Source organism: Numida meleagris, chromosome 1, assembly GCF_002078875.1.
Source record: "Numida meleagris isolate 19003 breed g44 Domestic line chromosome 1, NumMel1.0, whole genome shotgun sequence".
NCBI classification, from domain to species: Eukaryota; Metazoa; Chordata; class Aves; order Galliformes; family Numididae; genus Numida; species Numida meleagris.
Window position 1 is genome coordinate 45598419 of NC_034409.1, and position 25816 is coordinate 45624234.

The 25816-nt window shown below is 42.1% G+C and overlaps 1 protein-coding gene and 1 long non-coding RNA gene across 4 annotated transcripts in view; one reads left to right on the forward strand and one right to left on the reverse strand.

Annotated features, from left to right (window-relative positions):
* CRADD (CASP2 and RIPK1 domain containing adaptor with death domain) overlaps positions 1-25816 on the forward strand; it is a 78674-nt gene that overhangs the window by 34621 nt on the left and 18237 nt on the right. The window lies entirely within an intron of this gene.
* Positions 722-25684, reverse strand: LOC110393266. Its single transcript, XR_002434937.1, has 2 exons — positions 17023-25684; positions 722-3229 (listed from the first exon to the last, which is right to left on the reverse strand). It is a non-coding gene; the product is annotated as an uncharacterized LOC110393266 (long non-coding RNA).

The window sequence follows — 25816 nt, forward strand, 5'->3', positions numbered from 1 at the left end:
ACCGCAGACAATTTTTTACTATCATCAATTAGATGAAGTCATTTTATATCTTTCAAAGCTGTTTTCAAGGATACTTCAGAGCTCACTGCACCGGCCCATCCTCATCTCTGAGTATGTTAATGCCTAGTACCTATGTTAATTAAATAGTAAAATATTTACTTAAATAGTAAAACAGTACCCGTTTTACTTTATTTGCAGTAATTTAACTTCTGGGAATAAAATCTCCTACTAGCTCGCCTTTGAGTCTTTCTGTAGTCCCCCAAAAGTGAGAAACCGTGCTTTCCTCTGTAGAACATTACTTGAACCAGCAGTTTAAAGTCATGAGTGGGTATTTTTTCTAGAAAACCCGGTAAAATGATTCTTTAAATTCCTGAAATACTGCAACCCTGTATTAGCTCTAAATACTTTCTCCTATCATTCTTGCTTCCCTCCTTGTGAATCTGGGAGAGTACTCCTGCTCTGGGGATCAGGCAGCACTGAGATGAATGTGTTAAAAAGAGAGAGCCTCTTCTGAAGCGCAGCTGTGCATGTCTGAACATTGGCTTCCAGTAGGCATAAAGAATAGGTATCGGATTATTTGCACTGAATTCTCACGTGGTGTCTGGAATTGGATGTGGGGAATTTGACCAAAATACATAACTCTAGAATGCATGAGCTTTAAGCTGTTTCAGTAATTTCTCATTTTTATAGTTATCACTGCTAATAATGAATTTGCTGCAACTGATTTTAATGGCTTTTAATGTACTCGTTAGGATTCCAGGATACTTATTGTTTGTATATCATAAAAATACAATGCTGTCTTTCAACAGACAGGTTTTCTTTTTAACAATCCTTTAAAGTACATTTCATGAAGTAACAAAGACATCCATTAAAAGACAGTATTAAATAACTTCTGCCAAGTTTCAGTGAACAAATTTTTATTTAAATTAGGAATGGAAAAGATTTCCTGAACCTAGCATTCATTCTCTCACTGTTCCAGGCAACCTCCTCCTGCTGTTCCATTTGCAAAGTGATCAAAATCTCGTTAAGTTCTTTGTCTTCACTACTGTTATTAAAAACATGCTTCAAAACCTCAGTGTGGTCAGGCTAGAGGCCTTCTTCTAACTTCAACTGAAATTTCATTGTGGCTTGTTTATAGCCACTTGTTCTTAACATTGTCATTTTGCTTAAATAAATCTTTTACATCCTCTGTGATACATTTATAGAGACAAATCTTGTAGCCTTCTCAGCCTACTCCTTCTGAGTCTGATCAAGCCAAGCTCCTCAGAGGCTAGTCTGTTCCTCTCACCGTTCTAATAACCCTGCTCTGCACCAGTTTGAGTCCAGTTTCCTTCAATATAAATGAGCAATAAAACCTTTTCTCAGTGCTGGAGGTGAGCTCTTTTTTTCCAAAGCTTTGCCCAATGGCAGTGATTTGTATCTTACAGAAGCCCATCTGAAACAGTTCTGAAGTATCTTCGCCTTTTATGATTATTTCAGGGTGATTATCTGTTCGATTTTATGGATTTTTCTTTGACATTTCCAGGTGATGAGTTTCCAGTTCATGGCAGAATTTTTTGCTTTTAGCCCTTTTGTTCATCTTTTTCAGTTTGTTCGTCTTTGCTCAGCTTTTTCAGTTTTGTTTCTGTAGCTATGCTTTTACAGGTCAGTTAGATCCTCCTATTTGGTATCTCCTCAGTACAGGTGATTATTTAATAACTGATTTCTTTTAGTTTGTCAAACTTGCCCTTTGAAATCCTGAACTTTCATGACAGGTATTTTGCTCATCTGTTTAATTAGAAAAAACATAAATAACGGTCTCTCAACATGTAATTATTTTCTTAATCCAGTTCTATTACAGATATCTTTACTCCTTCCAAAATCAACCCTGAGATTACCTACAGGCCCTCTTGTTAAGGGAGTTGTTGGTAAAGAGAGACCTAGGATCTCACATCCAGAAATCTCCACTCTCCTGCTGTCCCATGTGTTCTACTATCTGTATCTCCTAAATTAAAGTCTCATTTTCTGCTAGGAATTCTGTTTTTTGAGTCTAAGGTTTTTTGAGTCTTTGGGGAAAAGTGGGAAAAATATCTGCTGCAAAGGAACCTAGCCTGCTGCAGAGCCCACCTTCCTCTAAACAGGTTTTGTGTTGTCAGTGGTATTCCTTGCTATCACACTGCTATTGATACTATTGATGTTCAATTCTTTTCCATCATTTTTTACTTGTGTTTTTACTTCTCCTGAACATAGTTGTGTTCCCATCCTGATGGCATTTTCTGTTATTCCTTCGAAGTATTGCTTCACATTTTGCACCAGCAATTAAAATTCCTCTTTTCCTTTTCTGGTCCACGGCCTAAGTATTATTAGTACACAAACATTTCACTTGTTTCTCGCTAACCACATCCATTTCCCTCGCTGAATTAGGTATAATCCTGTGTTTCCTTTCAATTACTGCTCTCTGCAGTATTGAATGTTTTCTTTCTCATTTTTGTCTTTCCTTTCCTTCACTGACATTCGTTTGCTCATTGTCATACATTAAAACAGAAGATTTTTCAGGATCGTTCTTAGTTCCGTATCCTGTAGCCATTGGGCACACCATTCTTTTTTTCCTAGATCTAGTCGTATGACATGCTTTGCAGATCTTCTTAACAACAGTCTCCCTTCATCTATAAATGTCTTTTTTTCCTGTTCCCAGTGTCAGTACGTAGCTGACTCCTTTCTCTTCCAGCTCTTCTGTCCATAGATCACCCTGCTTTCCATGTAAGCTGCGGTCTCCAGAGCGCTGTCAGGCTGTTCCTCAGTGTCCAGTCCCTCAGTGTTTCTGTTCTTTTCCTTTCTTGTAATGCTGTTTTCCTCCACTGCTGGCAGGTCTCATTCTCAGCATCCTAACCTAGGGGCTTCTTTTGGTTTTGGTGTAGTTTGGTTTGCAGATCTGTGCCAAGTCTCTGTCAAGTTATTGGGCTGTACCAGTACTCTTCCTGCATAAAAAGCATCTGTCGTGTACCCAGTCGAGGGTAAGGGGCATCTCATTTTCAGTGTCCAGTCATTTTGGTGTCTTTGTGATTATTTGGGTCTACGCCACCACTGCCGTCGTCACTGTTACTGTTTTCTCATCGTTGCCTTACATTTGTAACACCAAAAACAATAAGAAAAACCTTCATCTTCCAAACTCCTGAACACTGCCCGCTTTTCTGCTCTCAGTCGCTGGTTCCAAGGCTGCTGGCTCTGTTCCATGCTCACTGGCTTCTTTCTGAAGAAAATACATACCGTAATCACTTGGTGAATTGCTTAATGGAAGGACTTACATCGAGGAACTGCATGCAGTGTAGTAGAAGTTGATGAATTTAATATAGCTTGTTATTGTATTAAAGAAATGTCTGACTACAATACATACCAACAAAAACAGCGCAGCAGCTTTACAGGAAAGCCTTTTAATATTGGACTGTATGTATTAGCATAAATACTTTAAAGTTACAGTTTCAAATAATGTTTTCTTTTCCTGAAAAAAAAAAAAAAAGATACTTATGTAAATTAACTTTTCCCTAGTTGAAGCTGTATAAAAGCCTAACAGCCCAAGGAAACATATTTCTCTAGTATGGCTTATTCCAATAAGATTAATTCTCATCATATGTTTGAGCCTGAAAAAAATGCGAACAACATTTAGAATAATTTCTTATCATTCATGCAAATCATTTACAGTAATTGGGGAATTATTAAATTTTTACTTCTGTAAAGCTTGTTGGTGGAGTCACAGTCAGAGCATTACATGTTCATTCTTTCTCAGGACTGCGGATTTTTTTTACTATAGAACAGCATAGTTTAAAGCTTTTGAAAAATTAGTAGATGATCCTCCCTGTTCAGCAAAACCTGTGTTTAAACTACATTAAAATGTAGAATGTTGATTACTTGTTCCAGTCTGATAGTTGAATAAGAGACCAGAATTTCTATTTCACTTGCAGATGTCTCCTGTAGCTAAGAAATTAAGTAAATTTTAATTAAGTTACAGTTGCTATTTGTTGAGCTTTTGCTGCTCCTAGTTTTTTTCTCAGTTACTCTTACTGTTTTCCAGGAATTCTGGAACTAAGAAATGTTCTACTTAGAATTTGAAAACATAAAGCCTTCAATTCAGGGAGTTTGTTTTTAAGTTTGGAAGAGCAGTGAAATAGAGGTTTCTAATTTGTTACTCTATGTGCTATCTTGTAAACATGTTTAATATAATTTAATTGCACTTCATGGAGCAAAAAACCCCACAAACAGTAATTGCAGATACATTCTTGCAATGTTAAACAAACATCACCCTCCAAGGGAGAGCACTTTAGTAACAAAAAAAGAAGGAAAGGATATGAAACTGAATAATAAAGTTTTTTGAAATAGAGAAATTATGTAATAACTTGTTGACCTTCTCTGCACTTGAATTAAACATATCTTTTTTTTTGTTCTTTCTGGCTTCTTTAAAAGTAGTAAATTCCTTCTTTCCTGACATTCTCCTGTTAATTTGTTTTTCACATTAAAGATGCCAAAATTTGAACTTTCTCTTCTTTTATTCTCTTCCTTTTCCAGCTGTTTTCCTCGGAAGCATTCTATCTTTAGTCCTTTTCTGCCTTTTTTATTTCTCTGCTCTCATTCTTCATTTCTCAGGGCCCAGCTCCAGTGATGCTCAGTACCTCAGAGGAAACCACAACAGTCTTTTTCTTAAGCTAGTGGGTCCGATCCTATTCTTAGTGAGGAATAGAAGAAGACATCAATCTCTTAGTCACCCACACCAGATGCTGCAAACCGAAATTGATTATCAATGCTGCCTCTTTATTTTATTTTAAGTGAAAAAATGTGAGAGGAGAGGGAAAGAATCCCTAGGCCAGCAATTGCAAAACACAAGCAGGCACCGTATCAGCAGAGTTTCAGCTTGTTTTTAGGAACGGGAATTCACTTGCCCTATTATTGGAGAGTGTTTCTCTCAGCTGCCAGACCTCTCCTGTTTTATTTTTAATATCCATCGTAGCTCACCTCATTCTCTTTTCAGTATAACAATAATCACTCCTGGGAAGAGATGAAATAAGTAGTCTGTGAAGTTAAATGCATTTTAAGGTAAACAGACTGGTTCCCACATGATGTAAAACGATACAGCTCCACTAATCCTGGTTGGGATTATGGCAGTTTCTGCCATTTGAAGGAATTGAATAATACCCTCGGTGAAAGACCCTGCGCTTAGCTTAATTGAGTTGTCAGCTGAAAACACGAGTAGTCAGCCACTGGACAGTGACACACGCTTTAGTTATCACAGCCCAAGTTTATTTTATGAATAAGTATTATTGATGCATGCTTTCCAATGCTCTGTGAGTGAAAGCCGATCTGAAGCACACAACTGGTAGCAAAGCCAGTTGCCACCACTTACTCATAGGAAATGCTAGTGATTTTTGAAGTTTGGTTTTCAAGTGAGTTGTTAAACCTGACCTGCCTCTCAAGACTTGTGCCGGTGCTTTCTCTGCTTGCCATTACTTTGCCTCACACACAGCAAACCGCTCGCTCAATGGGTGCCAGTTTGAAGGGCTGGACCCGCCATCTTGGCCTTCTGAACAGGAATGTTCTGTTGTTTCTATCTGTGCTTTGCCTCTTTGCTGGTGGAGGGATGTGGTTCCCAGGCTCTGTCTCTCCCCTTTCCCCTCTCCTGATCGGAGGAAGGCCGAGCTCAGGCAGTGCTGCTGGGCCTGGGCGGTGTGGTAGAGCTGAGGGCAGGGCCCTGCAGTGGGGAGTGCACCTGCTCCACCACGGCTCCATGGAGGGCTGGCCGTGGCCCTTCCTGTCTGACTCAGCGCTCAGCAGCATCATCAGGCCGCTCACCTGAACCCGCATCTCACCTCCCTCAAACCAGCTCAGTCGTGGCCCCAGCAGCTCAGACATGCCACCTCCCAGAGCAGCACACCTCCCTCCTCCTTGTCCTGCTGTGCGTCTTTGGACACGTTCCTCGCTTCGCCTGTTTGAGATCCAGTCCCACAGCATTTGTTGGCGGTGTGGTGTTACCCAAGGAAGGCATAAGCTGGGAGGACATGCCACCTGCACTTCTCTGAGGTTTGGAGGGAACTTTTAGAACCAGATGTGTGGTTATCCGTTTGAGCACTTACTGCTACTCTTTTAGGTTGCTGGGGCAGACAGTTGATCTCACTGCTTTCTTCCAGTGTGAACATTGCCTTGCATTTCATTTTCTTCATTTGCATTTTCCTGGGTACAAGCTTTTTCTTCTCTCCAGATGAGTTTCCTTACTGATAGCCAGTGTTTGCCTTATGCCAACCATGGTAAATTAAATTACAGCTTTCTCAGTACTGAGAAAACTATATTCCTGTCGATAAACATGCTTTTGCTAGTCATGTTGGCACTTGTACCTGTGGGTAGAGACAGGCTTACGTTTACTCTTTAGTACTTGCAGGTGACAGGGTGACATCCATTTCCTCACCTCCTTGTAGCAGGTAATTTGAGCAAAGCTCTGTATTTGCAAGGAACGCTTTCTTCCCAGCCTGCAAGTCTTTCCCTGGGAGCAGCAGTAGGCCTTTTAGCACAGACTCACTCACAGTGTTGCTACCAGCTATGTTATCTGACTGTTCTGCTCTTCACAGCACTTTACTTTTCCCATCAGAATCACTTAAGGACTAAACTTATGATATTAAAATGAATTACTTTATTTAGATGGTAAGAGTTTTCTATATATCATGATTCTGGTGATCAGAAGTCTCTGGCTGCAGAAATATGTAGAAATGACAAGAAAAAATAGAAAAGCCCTCTGTAAAATGTCTCTGCGTTTGTGCTGCTAGGAGCAGGTGTTGAAACTAGGTGTGAAAAATGCCTGTGCTGTCTTGGAGAGTAATCATTCAAATGATGTACTGGGAGATAACTGAAAACAAGAAAGGAGAGTGTGTGCCCCGGTGATGAAATGTGTTAAATGTGATGGAATCTGCAGAACACATTTCCAGGTTGGGGCATGCTGGACCCTGGAAGCAGTGCTGCTTCTGAGCACCTTGCATGGGGTGCTGGCTGCCGTCACCCTGCTGGGCTAACACTCCCACTGAGAAGAGGCAGCAGATTGCCAATCTATGCAGGCAGTGCCTATGCTGGCACCCGCAGGTCTGTCTCTAGCTTGTCAACCCCTCCTCCCACTGGAGCCCTCTTTTTCTTGAACACACTTTAATGTGTTCTCCCTTTCAGAAATATTGACCACAGAGTTGGATAACATAATCCACCCAAAATCTCGTAACACTGACTTGAAGGGTATATGTTTTATTGCTTTCCCTAGAGAGCTCTCTCAATTTTAGCAACTTTTCCCAGTCACGAGTCTCTTGATTTCCTTCAGAAACCTCAGGCCTCGCATACTTCCACTCCCTGGTCTCCAAACCCTCGTTCCATTCTATCAGATCTCTGGGCTCTGTGTGTGGCCAGGGCCTCCCTCCTCATCCATTCCTGTTCTGACTGCTCCCAAATGTGTCCACTCTTCTTCCCCGTATGCACACATGCTGTCGCAGTGCAGTGGATCTGTTTGCTCTTTCTTCCCATTACATTCTGGAATGGACCGACTCTTCTGCTTATGAACATTTTGTACACAGGTAGGCCTCTCCCCAGGCTTTGGGAAGAAACCAGTGCCTAGGTTATCTTAGTGCTTGAAGCAATCTGCCAAAGAAAAATCTGTTTCTTGTCCTCTTAATGAAGAATACACGTTCTTCTCGAAAGAAGCTTTCCAGAGCTTCCTTGCATGTCATAAAAAATGAACTCTCCTTTTTTCTGCTTAGCTGGAAGGCGGGCCTGAATGGTTGAGGAAAGATGTGGTCACCATCCTTCATAATCCTTTCCAGCTCTTTTGAAGGAAGATTTTTGTCTTCACTTTTTCTCTTTCCTGCTGTTGCTGTGCCTACCGCTCAGTGTCTCGGCCGGGCTTGGCTTTGCTCAGCAGCTTTTCCCTCTGAATCTTGCTGCTTTCACATACCAGCGGCCTACCCTGCCATCCAGGCAGCTTTTCACACCATATAATGTTTTGCTGTTCTCCTCTCCCTGTGATGCTGCACAGCGCTGTGCCAGGCTGGGGCACGCCTCAGTCTCACGGGATGGTATGAGGTGGCAGGAGGGGCCATGCTGTGGGAGGTACACCAAGGGAGCACCAAGGACCAGGGTTCAGTGCAGGGCGGCGGGAGCCTTCACTGGCTTGGGTAAGACCAGGAGGAATGTGATTCTGCGGGCCTCCTCCTTTCATCCCCTTGCTGCCTTCCCCATGGCTTTCCATGCAAGAGCAGCCTCAGCTTGCTGTTCCCCATTCCTCCCTTCCTGCCTCCTCCTTCTCAAACTGGCTGGGGAAGGCAGGAGGAATGTCCCCCAGGAGAGCAGGGAGGGAAAAATGTTGAGGAACTGCTGCTGTGGCTCTCTCCTTCTCATTAGTAAGAGAAGTGTCACAGTGAGCTGCCTGTGACTTGGTGTGTCTGGGACCACTGCCAAAACATCCATTTGGTGTGAGGTTTATTGGTGGAGTGATACAAATAGCAGAGGGCTTTGCAGAAACCAGGAACTACCGGGCATGGTCAGTGCTTTGTTTTCTGTTTCTGAATTGCTGTTAGGCTTCTAAAGTGACTTGAAGTACTTTTTGTCCACAGTAAATCGGGTCTTTATAAAGCTGACATTAGTAAAGAAATCCTTGAAACTTTGGTTCACTCATTGAGGTTAGAGAGACTAGAGCAGGTGGCTTGAGTGTTCAGAGCATCCCCCATTCCTGGTATTCTTTTCTCCCTGAGGTTTGTTTGCTCATTTTAATAGAATCTGCATATCAAGGCCAAACCACTGAATCAATCTCTCTTTTTTCCTCTCTGAACTTGAGTTTGCTTTTACGAGAGTAAAAGGGGAACTGGAGGCCCCTTGGGGCTTTGAAGTAAATGGCAGGCTTTGACATCTGCAGAACGTGGGGAATGTAATTGGTATTTTCTTTAGAAAATTTAATGGTGTTTGATAAGGAACCTGAGAGTTAGGAAAGCTGCACTTTTGAATTTGCATCTTAAACAGTAAAATTCATTTGGGGGCTGTCTTGTATTTTATGTGAAGGAGAGAAAACAAGCGAGGGAAAAACTGATTCCTTCCATGTTTCTTTTATTCATGTAATAATAAAAAAGAGCTCTTTTGAGTGTGGTTAGGGCGTATTTGTTCACCAGTCCCATAGGAAGTGGTATTTTCTGTGCAGCATGAAAACACGCAGCTCTCAGGTACTTCTCTCAAAGTTATACAAAAAAAAAAAGTCAGCATGCATGCACAGAAACCGAAAAGAACTCTCCAGACCAAACTGCATGCGGAGTGGTACACCCAAACACCACCACCACCTATTCTGAAGTTTTCTGTCCCCAGATTTTCATTTTATTTTCCCTCCAGAATACCTACATCAAAATGTGGGCAAGTTGCTAAGCTGATTTTCTAGTGAGCAATAGTGAAATTGGTTAGAACTTTCCTGTCCTTCTTCCCTCGGATCTCTTGACCTTACAGGACAATTTTAAGTTAAGGCACAGTGGAGATTAGAGATCCCCTGGTGCCCTGTTTTGGCTAAAATTATCCTATAGTGAATAAAACTACCTGTTATACTTTTTCTATGGCATACTGTACATGTATTGTCTGTTCTAACCTTGCTGTGACTAGGGTGGACTTCAACAGATGTCTGGGGATGATTTGCATCGCAAGGCATTTATGCATCTATTTGAAAATTACCTCATTTTCCTGGTAGCAAAGCTGTTCTGCCATTTTGGTTCTATCTGGCCACGTTTAGGAACCTTACTGTCTTTTTCCAACAAGTTGCGTTTCAGAGTTTGAAATGGAAATAATTTCTTCACAGCATTATGAACATAGATTGAATTAATTATGAATTGGTGTCTGTGGCATAGAAACTCCAGTAAGTAAATTAGTCAGTGTAACTTAAAGAGCTGCTGGATATAGTCCATTCATATGTTGTGCTTCAGTATCTTTGGTAGGAGGGAGAATTAGGCAAAACTCAACAAGGAATGCTGCTGCACTTGAGAATTTTTAATTTCGGCTTGTTTGGCTGATTGTTCTGCTCTAGACCTTGTCCATATGCTAAGCAGGATTTGCGGGGCTCCCTTGTTTGATATTCTGGCCATTTTTCAGTGGAGTACTTAATCACAAGCCTAACTTCAAGCATACGGATGGTCTCACTTATCATAGGTGTTGACAAAGTCATCTTCAAGAGTCCATTTGCTGGCCTCTCTAAATATAGCCTGTTTTATTTTCTGCTAACACAAGTTATATTTGACCATTCATCCTGTGTTATCTTCCTCTTCCTGTTTTTTCATCCCCAAAACACATTGGATTCTTTCAGACTGGAAGAATTTCATTCTTAACAGAGTGAATGAGGCATAGAAAAAATTGTTTATCAAAAAGATCAAGGGAAAGAAATCTACAGAACATTGAAATTTCAAAACATTTGGTTTGCAGCTAGGGGCAAATTATTCCTCTGAGTGGCAAAACGATATCCCTAATGAAAAGAATTTCGACATGCACATTCACAGCATCGCAGAATGGTTGAGGTTGGCAGGGACCCCAGGACATCATGTGGTCCAACCTCCTGCTGCCAGCAGGGTCAAACAGGGCAGGTAGCACAGGACTACAGCCAGTCAGTTGTCTCCTAAATTGGTTTGGGGACGGCATCAAACAACATCCACTGCACTCTCTCCATTACCCAGCAATCTTCTCATTAGAGAAGGCAATGAGGTTGGTCATACTGCAGCCAAAGGCTGCCATGATGGAAGTAAGGATAAAAGCAGCAGCAAATATACTGATGCATTCCTTTCTCAGCCAGTGAATTTGCTAGTTCATGTCTCTAAATAGACTGTGAAAGTCAGATGAAGTTTTAAGCCTGAAGATGACTGCTTTTAAGATGGAAAAAGATGTATTTTAATTTAACAAACAATTAATAAAGCTCGTCTTTATTCTTTTTATCCTAGTAGCATATTTAAAATCAGTGCAAAAAATATTCTTCAATTTTGTATCAAGCAAATTGGCACTTGTGACTGATGAGCTCATTAGGCATTAGAAGCAAGAAGGCTGCATAACACTGCCCTATTATGGGTTTTCAAATGTGACTAAATTATTTTGTACTGGAAGCTAAATCACAGTGAATTCTGGGGCTTGGAATTTTGTGTACCGTTGCGATTCATGTTAGGGTCTTTTTTCCCTCTTGTTTAACTTTCTAACTTCTGTGCTAGTTAATCATTTGTAAGTATTCAATACTATACTAGATTTACAGGGAGTAACTTTGGCTCACTGCCTGCATAAGTAGTGCTTTTTCTTTTTTTATAAAAGTTTTAATGTGCTGCAAGTCTGTGGCCACTGTTGAGTCATGCTGCAAAACTAGGCCAAGCAGGGATATCTTGCCTATTTCTGTCTTTATGAGGATATTTCTAACATTCTGCTCTAATTAACAGTGTGAAGAAATGAGGGAAAACAAGATTTTATTTTTTTTTACATGACCTTCAATTACTTAAGGAGGGAGTTAAACTTAACAGTTTGAGTTCTCCTGTTAAAATGAAACTGAAGTGGTGGGTCATCTGTACTGTGTAGGTACTTTCATGGGGAGAAAATACTCAATGCTAAAAGAGTGGGTTACTGAAAGGTCACTTTAACAGGAGCAGAAGGCGTATCAGGAATCAGTGGCTGGAAGCTGAGGCCAGAAAACTGCAAATGAGAAGCAAGGTTCATATTTTTAATAAGTGAAGTGGCTAACCTTTGGAGGAAATTGCTGGCTGGCAAATTAAAAAGTTCTCCATATCTGCAAGGATATTCTTAAAGATGCAGTGTAGTCAGACATAATTTTGTCCTGTATTCAAGTGGTTACTGAACTTAGTGCATGAGCAACAGTCTGACATAAAATTGCTTGATGCAAAATGTTAGACTGGGCGGGGTGGGTTAGCATCTAACTCTAGATCATATGCGGCCCTTCATCCGCTCTCTGTCACCCTCCATTGTGAGACAGGGCAAAAAATAGTATAACTCTGGGGAAGGTGGTGGCTCGTAGCTCCTTGTGCCAAGACACACATTTGTCCAGCTTTGCATCTGCTTAGATGAGAAGAATTCTGTGGATGCCATTTTAAGACTGAGACTGGCAGGTAAGGTCTTGCTTGGCCTGACTTTCTGCCCTGCAGTTCACATAGCAAGTGTATCAAGTAGCTCACAAGTTGCTCTTCTGTGAACCTCTTAACTTCTGGTGAAGTCAGTCAGACTTTTCTAGAGCAGATGCAAGGAAACGATGGGCAAGGAGCAAACGTGCTGTACCTCACAACGTCCATTTATACAACGGAGAAAACATTTGGCTAATTGACAAATGCTTAGCGCTGCGGAAGGGTACCCTCTGATCTTTGGATGGAAGGTACAACAAATACAACCTGGTTTCTTTTCTTGTGATCGTACGGATGTGAAAAGCCTTAAAGATGAGTCAGCTATGAGTTAATAATGTGTTGAGCAGTTAAGAAACCCATATAATTGAGTGAAATTATTTTGTCATGGCAGCACAAAGTACATTACGACACCTGTAGAAGGGCCATAGTTTTGTCACTGCTTTTGGTCCTCTCACTGAAACCAGTGAGAATGTCTGACATCTGACTGAATCGTTTCCATGGTCCCATGAATTAGAAGGACATATTCTTGTGAAACTTACAAACACGTGTCTGTGCATCAGGATTCAGCTTCCTGTCGGCTCTACTGGTCTTCTCCAGAAATCTCTGGCATGAATTGCTAAGCAGAATAGCTGCTGTTATCTGGCCCACCTGTAGGAACTCCAACTATGAGAAAGGTTGTTTATTCAAGTAACTGGCCTAAAAACAAGAGCAGCATTTATAATGCATTTCAGCAATCAGTAGATTACAGTTGCTGGGGACTTGTTTTGGGAACATGGGAATAGCTCTGATTCTTCTGCAGAGGACTGAGAGGATGGTAGAAAGTAATACATTGTTGGGAAATCAGTATTTGTTGTAAGATGTTGTTGGACTGTGAAACATTGCTTTAATTGCTGTATTTTTGCTGTTATTTTTATGCTAGGCATTTTATTACGAGCTAAGGGAATAACCAAGGACCATTATGTAAATGCAAAGTGTCATCTTCATTCTACAGATGGTTCTACACTAAGTCATACTTTACATAAATTACCTTAGCACAGAATAAATCATTCGATAACTGAAGTTATTAGCTAGTGTAAGGAGAAACATGCTTTGTTACTAAAATCAGAGGTATCCTTAAAACATGTAACTCCTCTAGCAGTCTGAGATCTCTCTCATAGTTATATTTTGATGATCTTGCTCAGTTGGGATAAAGAGAAAGCTCCAAATACATGGCCTTTTAAAAATCACATAAATCATCAGATTTGCTTTGTGTGTGTGTGTATTTACCTCGCTTTTATTATATTTACCCTGCTTGTGGATTTTGAATATAATCAGTGTCCCAATGACCTTACAAATTTCTTATCAAAATTTTTTATCTCCACATCATCTCTCAAATGTCTTGCCCAAGTACTCTCATGATCCTTCATCACATCATCTTTCCCACATTCTTGATGCATTCCAAGCTGCCCTGTTGGTGTTTTCCACTTATCGTTGCCACTTACCAAATCTGAAGAAAGCAATTCCATCCTTTGAGTTACAGAAAAAAAATGATTTGTCTTTTAGGCCAAGCAGCTGGGATCTTATTCTGCTGGGCCTCTCAGAAATCTCAACCTTTATTTACACCACTGCAGTTATTTAGCAAATAAACAACCCACCATGGGCCACAGTGCATAACAAAATGATATCTGACACCAAGCTGGTATGTACTGAACTCAGTGCTTGAAACACTGCCGAGGTTTTGTAGGCAGAAAGCAAAGGAGAATTTTAGAGAAGGAGCTGAAAGATGATTTTCTGAAGCAAACTACAGATTTTCTCTCAAGTTTAGACAGCTGCTTTGGGAGTGAATAGTATCTATTAGAAGATGCTGACATAACCTGTTAATAGAGCAATTCCTAGAAGTTCTGAAAGCATTCTTATGATTACTCCCAGGCACTCAGATGATTTGGACTTGGTTCTCTGGATTGATTCATTTCTTTTTTTTGTACCATTGCATCTAATATCATGATAGCGTGTTAGAAGTATTCAATACCAGCCTGAAATACCATGGAGTCTCATACAAAGTGGTAGGATCTTTCTGCTGGAGCTTAGGATCAAACTGAGGCCATTGATGATGGGGTTTATTTTTATTTTTATTTTTGGCAGGATGCTCTGTTTTTAAGCATTTCTCTTTATTTGAAAGGCCAATAAACGTTATGTACTGGCTTGAAAAAGGAGCCTGCCTCGCACAGTGTTGCTCTCTGTAAGAGGCTGGTAGGAGACACTGATGATGTAGAGAATATATGTGTGTCCAAAGCAGCGTTTGCCTCACTGTATTTTGGAGACTACTTATCCTCTGAATTTGTCTAATCTGTTTTGAACCTTATTTTAGTTTAACTTCAAGAACATCCTGTGTGTATGAGTTTGGCAAACTGTAGGGTGAGGAAAAAAAGCTAATTGTTTCCTTACTGTTTTTTTATGTGCAAGCCACCTGTTAACCTGGTAAGCACCTGTGCTCACGGGTGGCTTGCATCTGTCTTTCTGTTCCTTTGTATTCAGTGAGTGTTGCTGACATGGTGATAGGTACTAAATATAAAAATATGATTACCAAATGGGAAGTATGAGGACAAATAATCTTTTCAAGAAGATTATGTATTCTGTGCACAGATGGTGGCTTTTTAGTGCCCACAGACTCACTTAGTCCAAGTAAGATAAGCGCATACCTTTTATGATCTTTGGAAACACTGTAAGCCACGAAGCAGTTTGTGATACTGCTGTTGTGAAAGCACTCATTTTTGCATAGGTGATGCAGTCTCTTGCTGAGATTGGGATGGACTCTGACAAGGGTTAATGGGTCGTGCTCAGCCTGGACCTCTGGCAAGCATTGTAGCACAGGTTCTGTCATAGCTCATGACCTGATTAACAGTGAGGAGCTAGGAGGGTAGGAGGCCAGGTGAACATTCACCAGGTTTACAGATGGCATCATACTGGGAGAACCAGTCAGTATGTAAAGCACAAGGCTGCCATTCAGAGGTGCCTAGACAGGCTGGAGGAATGTGTCAGGGATAGCCTTATGAAATTCAGTGGGGACAAATGCAAAGTCCTGCATGTGGGAAGAAAGATTCCTGGCAGCATTACAGGCTGGGGACTGCCTGGCTGGGGAGCAGCTGTGCTGAGAGGATTGTGACACACAGCAAGTAGAATGTGAGCCAGCAGTATGTCCCAGCAGCAAAGGGGGCAACAGCAGGCCGGGCTCTGTCAAGCGAAGCAGGGCCTGTAGATGGAAGCAATTTTCTGCCTGAGCTGTCACTGGATCACACCTGGATACTGCAGCTGATTTTGCCCCCTTGAATGCAGGATGGATGTTGATAAACTGGAATGAATTCACTGAAGGTCCACCACAATGATTGGGCTGGAGCACCTTCCCTGTGTGTGCAAAAATCATGTATGTTTCCAGAATGATTCGGGGAGCCGAGCTGAACATACAGTTTCCAGACATCGTGCTTAGAAGACATCACATCCCATGAATGCTTTGGAACTTTCACCCATAACTATGATTCTGTATTCACACTTTTCTCAATAGTCTACAGTGGAGAACCCGATGGACATGATCTCTGTGACACTTGACATGAAAAACAAGTATATTCCCCTTCATTATTTCTCTGAGAACATGAGAGCTCTTGAACTCCTGAAATGATGCTATCTGTGTTGAGATCTCTGTTAGCACTTCACTTTCAGGAGGTAAAGATAAACTTGTGAATTTGAAGAGCAGGGCAGTTCTTGAGAAGTTGATACCAATTGATCTCTTTGCTGACAAAGATGTTAACAAAGCTGACGTTTTAATTGCAGGAGCATGAATTCAAGGATGCAGAATCACAGAATCATAGGGATTGGAAGGGACCTCTGGAGATCATCAAGTCCAACCTCTCTGCTAAATCAGATTCTCTACATTAGGTTGCACTGGACAGTGTCCAGGCAGATTTTGAGCCTCTCCAGAGAAGGAGATTCCACAGCCTCTCTGGGCAGCCTGTTCCAGTGCTCTGTCACCCTCCCAATCAAGAAGTTCTTTCTCATGTTTGTATGGAACTTCCCGTGTTGCAGCTGGTGCCTGTTGCCCCTTGTCCTGTCGCTGGGCACCACTGAAAAGAGCCCAACCCCATCCATTTGACTCCCACACTGAAGATATTTATAAAATCGGTAAAACTCCTTTGCAGTCTCCTCAAGACAGAACGGTCCCAGGTCTCTCAGGCTTTCATCATAAGAGAGATCCTCCAGACCCCACTGTACCCTTTGTAGCGCTTGTAGCCCCCTTTGTAGCGCTTGTAGCCCTCTGCCAAACTCTGTAGAAGTTCCCTCTCTTTCTTGAACTGAGGAGCCCAGAACTTGATACAGTGTTCCAGATGTGTCCTCACCAGGGACCTGCTGGCCATGCTCTTTTTCATGCACCTCGGGATACCACTGGCCTCCTTGGCCACGAGGGCACGTTGCTGGCTCATGACCAATCTGTTGTCCTTCAGGACCCGTAAGACCTTCTCTGCAGAGCTCCTTTCCAGCAGGTTGACTCCTAATCTGTACTGATGCATGCGGTTATTCCTCCCCAGGTGCAGGACTCTACATTTGCCCCTGTTGAACTTCAAAAGGTTTCTTTCCACTCATCTCTCCAGCCTGTCCACGTCTTGCTGAATGACAGCACAACCTTCTGGTGTGCCAGCCACTCCTCCCAGCCTTGTGTCATCAGCAAACTTGCTGAGAGCACATTCTGTCTCTTCATCCATGTTGCTGATGAAGATCTTGAACAAGATTGGACCCAGTACCTACCCTTGGGGAATACTGCTAGCTACAGGCCTCCAAAAGGACTGTGCACCACTGATCCCAGCACTCTGAGCTTCTTCCAGTCAGATCTCAGTCCACCTCACCATCCACTCATTTATCCCACACTTCATAAACTTACCTATAAGGATGTTATGGAAGACACTGATCGCTGTCTTGCTGTTTGTGGTCTCCTTTTCTTTCTCAGTGAGGAACTGGTTTCAGCAAGATTTCTAAAGGCTGAAGAAAGCAAGCCATGATCACTTTCAGAGATCCAAACTAGCCAGGACACAACTAGCAGTATCCTCTCTCTACTGAGACTTCAGCAGCTGGCACTTGCTTCACAGTGTAAATATATGTCAAAGAGCGTAAGCAGTTCCACATTCTTTCCAGTGAGCATGCTGGTTATACACGTGATCGATGTTGTTGGTCCAGCTGAGGGAGACCTTCACAAATCTATAGCCAGATACGTCACTCGAACCAGAGCAGGGAGCTGCCACAGGCTGGGCCTGCTGTAGGCATGCCGAGCCACCTGCCTTGGCACAGCACGTTGCCAGTTGAAGGGTGCAAAGGATATCCGTAATTTAGTATTCAAGCTGTGCTCTGGGGCTGCAGATCTCAGAGCAGAACCCTTCAGCTTTTCAGTCAGCTCTGTAAATGTCCACCTCTGTTGTACAAGTGTTCTCAACCTTCCCTCACTGCTGGTGCTCTGGTTGCTCATGGCCTTGCTAGAGATTTACCCATCAATGAGGAATGTGCTCTGCCCACAACATCTTGAAACCCACCTGTCCCTTTTTTGTTCCTTTTTTTTTTTCCAGAATGCTGATTAGTTTGTTTAGTTATGAACTATTTCATATACAGTGTCACTGAATTAACTTGTTTCTCAGTTATTACTTTCTGCTTTTGCTTACGCTGCTCTGTTCTCTTAAATGCAGATCTTATCCTGCATAGCTGCTCTTACCAGTGACATAATGACTACAGCAAAGAGTACAGCTGAGGTTTCAGCGCCTAGGTAGTCAGTGGGGCTGAGAAGAAAAGGCGCTGCCAAAAGTTCCCCCCGAGCCTATACCTTGTAAATGGAATTAATTTTGTCTGTAAGTCGCTAACGCATAAAATGTGCAGAATTGTAATGTATTTTTGATGAGGCACTTTTCAGAGCAAATTACACTTTTAAAACTCAAGGTTTTAATAGCTATGCGTGTTTGCTAAAAGCTAGTAAGTACAGACAGACATGTTTTTAGAATGGAATAGAAAGACACAGACCATTATGGGTTATTTAGAGAAAGTAAGGGAACTAGTAAACCTCTGCTCTATATGGAAAGAGACCTCATGAGAATATTTGGGTTGCTACAAGAATTATTAGTAATTATGATGGCAAAATTGTCTTCGTTATTTAACTCCTCATGACTGGTTATGGTAACATCCTTGAATAAATACATATTTTCAGCAATGACACTGCATAAGTGAAGTGAATATTGGAATAGGTGAGGTGACTTCACTTAGGTTTTACTGAAGACTTCAAACAAAGGCAGGGAGCTCTTGAGAGATACGTGGCTTCCTTGCAGCGAGTATCTTCATCTTCATAATACAGGCACTGTGCTGTGCAATGGATTTCCAGTGTTTTGTGTTTTTTTTTGTTTTATTCTCCAGCTGAGGAAGGATAGTATGTAATTTAATGTCGTGAAGATTATTGCAGAGGTAATTGTTGCATGGGTAACATTAAAGCAGCACTTTGCAGCTGATGAGTACTTCACTTCCCATCTCAGAGCTAAAAAAAAACTCAACTCCCCTTCCCCAAACCTCTGAGAAATGGCATCATTTAGATCTCTGTAAAAGAAAGCATTAGAGCATTCTTCAGGATGTGGAGTATTTATCATTTCTCCTCATATGTTGTTTGCCAGCATAACCAATTAAGAAAAATAAGACAAAGTCAGCAAGTGCTGCGATTGCAGATCCTCCATTATTGGCACTGTGAATGCTTTTTGAAGTTTAGGAATAAATGAGGATATATTTTCAAACATTTTTGCCCGATGGAAACACTTACGTGCTATAATTAAAATTTGTTTTGCGTCATTAGTTTTCATAATCCTACTTGCGTGCTTGCTGTTGTGTACATCCCGTTGTGGGAGTATGGTCCTATCTGGGATTAATAATCAGAGCCTGGCTGTGCCCTGCTCTCCAGTTTGGACTCAGGCATGTTATGTTCATATGCATATTGCTTGACTTGTAAGGCAGCTGTCTGGCTGTGACGAAGACGTGGATAAAAGAACAGCTTCTAGATTCTTGGCAAGCCTTCTTTTCAGCAAACCTGCAAGACCAATTTGATTAGTGCACCAAGCCTTGAAGGTGATCAAAGGACATCGCTCATCAGCAAAAGGTGACAGAACTGCCGTGATGCTCATATATGTTTTAATATAGCTTTAATAAACAGAACATCGCTGACGCCTGCTTACAGAGCCAGATCGTGAACTCCTTATCTTGTTAATCTGTACTGAGCTTGTGGGACTGGCTAAAAACCCACAATATTTTCTGTAAGAAGAGATGCCTACATTCAAACAACCGCCAAATCTCAAATTAATTAGATTTTAGAACTTTAAGGGGAGCTCAGGTTATCAGAATATATAAGATTGCAGTACTTATCTTTACATTTAGCTGTATGCTTTTCTGTTTCAGTTAACCAGCTTTCAGCTGCCACATTATAATTCAGATGCGGCTGAATTTCAGTAATAGGCAAAATTATTCTTAAACACAGCTTGTTTGTAGAGCTGTTTGGGACACATCAAGGACTTGTGTAAATGTTTTCTCTGAAGGCACAGTATTCAGGTCAAATACATAATATGCTGCTGGTGTCTTAAATTTAGGAATTTTCCTACACTTCAGTACTGTCTCTCTCTCTCAGTGTATCAGGTTTACAAATGCCACCGATAGCCAACTGGCTTTTCTTTTAAGAAGGCGCAGAATCCTTGAACAAATTAACAAGCTGCAAGGGCTTCCAAAGGGAAATTGCCTAGACTGGAGTTTGTCTGAGGAGAGTTTGTCATCAAGAGGAATTCTCTGCCATCTAAGAAATCTTTCACCAGCAGTAGACATCCCTTGCATAGAAATCACTGCCAAGCACTTATGGAAATATTTGAACTGGAAATGACTGACTAATTGATTGACTGGGCTTTTTCTACCACAGCCTTTTTCTCTCTCTCTCTCTTTTTTTTTTTTTTTTTTTTCCTTTTTCAATCAGGCAGTTTAGAAACCAAAGATATTCCTGGCCACGACTGCTGACTCAATTGACTCAATTTTCCCATTTCCTCCCTGGCTTCCGCTGGGATTGCTGTGACAGGAAGTTTCGTGGTGCTCCGAGTGAGACTCATCTCCTTCTGCAGCTCAGGCCCAGAGGTTTTCTGGTCACTGCAAACCCTCCAGAAACCTCTGGTCTGAAGGGAAGGTTTGCCCTGTAAGTCTTCAGAACTGACTTTGTTATCATCCTAAAACTGTGGAGCTTGGTGAGGGTTGTGAGGGGGGGCAGGGTTCTCTCCAGCCGAGAGGGAGGGCTCCCAGCACCTAGGCAGGAGGCCAGAAGGCCACTTGTGCTCCCTGTGCCAGCCAGCAGCCACAACAGCTTCACTGGAGGGAATGGGAGGGCTGAGCGCTTCTGGGAACCGAGTGGTGTGGCTTCAAACTCTTCAGACCCAGGGATACTGGACAAAGTGGGTCAGCAGCAGCACTGGTGCTCAGGTGTTAGCAGAGAGGACTGTAGCATTGTTCACCTGTGAAATTAAGGGTTTGTCCAGCTATGGAACAAGATTCTGGGCTGAGAATGCTGACCAGAGGCCCCTGGTAACCCTCTGCTAGGTGCTCCAGGTCTCCAGAAGATCACGGCTTGGCACCTCTCATCTCTGTAAGCAGTTTGTTGCTCAATCTGCCAGCCATTTTGGATCGTGTTCATTAAGGAAGATACGTAAAGCCCTATCAAAATCTAGTCTTTGAAATCCTTCAGGGCTGCACTTCCTATTTTCCCTTTGTTCAGATCTCTGCAGAGCTCTTAGCTGTTTGGAGCAGTTCTCTCTTTCCATTTTAAGCACACAGCACAATACCTTTCATCTACGTCTTTTCCCTGGAGCACTGTTTATGTGTGGCTGTTCCTTTCAAGAGATGCAGGCCTTGCTCCTTTCAGAAGTCTGAAGTGATCAGCTTGCAGCATTTGAACAAGTTTCCCTCTCTGGGTGAATTCCAAAATAGAGAACTTGTCTTTTCTCCGTTTTTATCCTTTGTTGCTGTTCCCTTGTGATGACAGGATGACATGGCAGGATAGACAGGAGTTCCCTCCCCAGCCTCTGAGGGAGTCTCCCTCCAGCCTCGTTTCCTCCACAGAGATTGACGTATCAAGCTTTGTCTGCGTCCTCCGAGAATGCATCCAACTCTTCTCCCAAATCGAACGTTTCTTACTTTGTTGCTTCGAGTTGCGTCATCCTCCTGTAAGATCACTTCTTTCCCTCAGTGATGCTTGACAAGAGGTTTGGAATTGCTCTTTCTTTGATGAAGGCTTTTGCTTGTTTGGGCCTCAAGTGCTTTGTCTTTCAGGCAATTTAATGCTTAGCCCTCTGGTTCACTGTTGAATGCTGCATGCCTTGTTCTCAAAGAGCAGCTGAAGGAGGGAGAAAGATTGCTGTATAGGCATTTTGCAATATTGCCAGTTTGAGAGGCATTGAGGGAGATTGTGGCTAAGCTTGTCTATGAGAATCTGTTAGAGACAGTGTCACTGCTTTCCATTGCCACGATGCTCTCTCTTCCCTCAACTTCTTAAACCTTGAGGCCCCATGCAATAAAGGAGAAAGAGCCTGCATCGGCATCAGGATACGAAGTCTGAGTGTTATCAAACATTAAAAAGGTTAATTTCCTTCAGTTCAAAGGAACATCTAGAAGAAAACTTGAGTATTGCAATGTGTGAACCAGGCTGTTATCTGGGGTATGGATCCGTTAAGGCTTAACCTTATGGTTATAAATTACTACCAAGGCAGCTGCCAGATGCTGTTTTTCTGATCTTGGTGACAGTAATTGTGAGAGAGCTTTGCTGGACTTCTATCTGTGAGGAGGCAGCTTGGAAGTGCTGGACAAAGGGCAAAGGACAGATCATTAAGTGTGGTGGAACAGTCGTTACTTTTTTGTAGCACTGACTTGTAGGACTAAGTTGATGTGTTAAAACTACAGGCACCTTGCAGCTGTTTGATATAACATGATTTTTAAATCAATACTGTCAGACAGCAAATGAAATATTTTAACCTAAGTTTACTTACAAGTAGTTGTACCGGGCTGGATCTCTAAGTCTGGAAGGACTTTAGCAGCTGGATATATAGTTCTCTGTTGGACTTCCCATGCATAGATTGCAGTGTTTACTGACAGTCAGTGATCGTACCAGAACCCAAATTTTGTTTTTGTCACAGAATTTGTATTTCATGGTCAGAAAAGGTGGAAGGAGACTGGTCACTTTCACTTTCCTTTTTAAGGGCTATTTTTAATGCATTTCATTTTCTGGCTTCCCTCCATTTGACCTGTGTTGTAATGTTTGGATTAGAGATGCTGCTGGGGAAACATTAAAACCAAACAAACTCCCTTCCACCTTGTTTTCATGAAATCTTTCTTGGAGAGTCACTAATGCTCTCTTTTTTTTTCCATTACGTTCTCTGCTAAACACAGACATGCACTAGAGGTCTCATGATTAGTAATTTCCCAAAACTAAACCAGCTTTAAATGCTTTTTTTGCATGTTCTGTATTGGAGAGAAATTAGAAACACCGTGGTACTTGCTTGTTTGTTTTATTTTGCTTTGTTTTTCTTTTCATTGCTTTTCCTGAGGGTGAGCTGGAAGAAGTGAGGAATTAGAAGCCCTGGAAATACTTGGCACTAAAATAAAAATAAACTAATCCTTTTGTAGCATGTCTGGAATTGAAGAGTGTTGAGTCGTTACCTGGTTGGTCTCTTATACTGTGATGTATGGAAACTTTCCATAGTTTCTTTCGCAGCATGCTCACATGTTACGTCTTCCTGAGGCCATGTAAGCCGTGCAGATGCAATGCAGGGAAGCTCTGGGAACGTTTTGAAGAGAGGTCTTCCTTTGTTACAGAGAATGTGGCAGAGGCATAATGAAGTATTCAAAGCACACTATTAGGAATTTAATAAATGGATCCTCCTTGGCTGATTCTCCAGTAGATGTGACACAGCAAAGAAAGAAGCAAAGGTCAGAAACGGAGAAAAACAGGAGACCAAGCAATCGGGACAGAATCATTGGAAGGCTTGCTGTGGCTGTGTTCTGCCTGAACTTTCTCTGAAGCCAAGCTTCCTGAGAAGTGGCAGTATTTCTCTATCTTGCTTCATCCATGCTTTATTATTTCATATCAAGTCTCGTAAAATCAGCAACTTGAAATGCAATAAAATCTGCATGTTTTGTTTATGTCCAACACAACTATATATCTTCCTCCTTACGCCCTGCACCTGGGATAACACGAGAAGGGATCTCCTTCTCATGTCTTCACTGAGTGCCTTTGTTCCGGAATTTTTAAATCAAATAATTTACTTTGTATCCTGTTGTTGGATAAAATATGTATTTCATATGCAGCTTCGGTAACTCAAGTATCTTACATTCTTCCTGCTGCTATAGTGTATTTTTTCAAATGTATCTGGTTTGAGTTGATGAATCTGAGAACCATAATCTGTATTTTTATTATGAGCTTCTTGGCACTGATGTGTAATAAATTCGCTTCATTACCCCATCCAGAAGAAATACTGCTAAGTTGAGGGCCATGAATGTTTCATATCAATATCCTGTCTTTAATAAAGCCTGGTCACTTCTGCAAAAAATGTGTCTGCTTTATGTTTTGGGATATTCAGGAAGAAAAATATGGAAAAGTGAAATGTTTTAGTGTGGGACTTCCTTCCTTTTCACTGCTGCTGTCTCCTTTGTCTTTCTGGTAGATATTGATGGTCTGTGCTCACTGGTCCAAGCTGCAGCCGAGCTCAGGAGCAGGAGCTGAGTCAGTGCATCCGTACTCCTGGTTGCTCGCTTTCCAAAATGCTCTGAAAAAGAGCATTTTAAAGCTTGTCAGGGGAAGAGGAGACGGTTACTGGTACTGGAGCCGTCTGCCCTCTAACTCTAAATTACTTGTATAGAAGACATTGCCCTGTATTAAACAGGTTCTAGCTTAAAATCAGCCATGATGCAAAAATCTCCATTTTAACAAGGAGGAACTGGGCTGGCTATTCTCTATTTAGCTTAGATCCAGCTGTGCTCTGCCCCTGTCCACCCTCTGCAGGCTGTTTCCAGTTCTGCTGGCACATGTTGGTCAGGACAGGGGAAAGCACAGTCATGGATGTCGTGGATTATCTACTCCTAAAACCTGCTATAATGGCAACCAAAGATCTATCTGCACGAACAGGCAGAGACAAAATCTTTTGGAGTAATCTAAGAACATGACACAGAAAGAGTGACCCTTGTGCTTACTGTTATTATGTAAAGTGAAAGAAAGTAGATGAAATGAAAAGAAATTCAGACTGCATCTTTTTATTATTTTCATATTTTATTATTTTTATACTTGCAGGAGATTATATATGTAAGGCCCGTGCAGGTACAAACACCTAGTGGTGGTGGGGATTGAAATCATTACCTATAACAACACTTGTTATCTGCAAAAAAACCCCTCAAGCTATGTTCTCATAACAAATGAAAGCTATGGCATAGGAGTTTCCCAAATGAACGGTGATACCAAGATTTCTGTTTACTTTGGAAGATGCTACCAGGAAGTAATTTCATAGGTGGGTTTTCTGTGCTGTTATAGCTTGTCAAAACACACTTCAGTTAGTCCCGTTACTGGAATCCCCTGGAGGAAAGCAGCCTTCAGAGGAATGAAAACCACAGCGTACTGGCACAAATAGTTTCACCGTCTGTTGCATAATGGGGTGACTTGCTTGGCTGCTCTGTTGTTTTCTGGTCCTGTCCATACGGAAAGGTATTTGGAGGCAGTGTGGATCCAGATTCAGGCCATCTCATGGGTGGGTGAGGGTGCAGGGCACTTCATGTGCAGTGCCCATAAGAGATAATGTGTTAGCATTGCTCCAAACAGAAGGTGTCTGTAGTGTGCGTACATGATCCTTTGTTCTGGGAAACAACATCAGGTATTAGAACCTTTGGCCTGAAGTTTCCAGCTGCATCGCTCATTGTTTGATTTGCTTTTCAGCTCACAAAGCAGTACTTTTCTACTCTTAACTATAGCTTATCACACCAAAAATGTGCAGTGCTGTTGTAGTTGTCGTGGCAGACTGTGCTCTTAACGACATGTTCCATGTGGAGAGCAGCAATTCCATGCAGTGTAGCTAAAGGCTCTCTGGAACTTGGGAGAACAGCTGGCTTGGCTGATGGATATACACTCTGTGATGTTGTTACTGAATTTGGGCTGACACCATAAAATCTGACCCATTGGTGCTTCATTGCTTGTGGAGGGTTGCTGGACTCCAGCTGCATCTTCTGGCTCAGCAGTTGCTGGTGGTCTGCTGAGAAGCTGCATGTGTATGTGTGTGGTTGGGGTTCCTCCTCTCATACCTCCAGGTGCAAGCAGATTCAGTAGTAGAGGAAAGAGTGTGAGAATTTTTTGTCCCCAGAACTCGTCATATTTCCAAGGGCTGTTATTTTGGTTGGTTTGCGTGGAACTTACTTGTGCCAACGAAGGTCGCTGGAGTTTCACTTAATTTGTGTTTTGTAGGTAGTTGTTAAGCAATAGGCAGCAATGCCCTGCTGCAGGTTGGAGAGGCACTGGGTCACACCTGGCAGTGTCGGGGTGCCTGACTGCACTGTGGGAAGGAAGGGGACCCCAAGGTCCTGCTGCCATGGGGACTGCTGCAGTGTGCGCAGTGGGTTCACAGCCAGGCCTTATAGGAGGATCCTGACCGAAAACA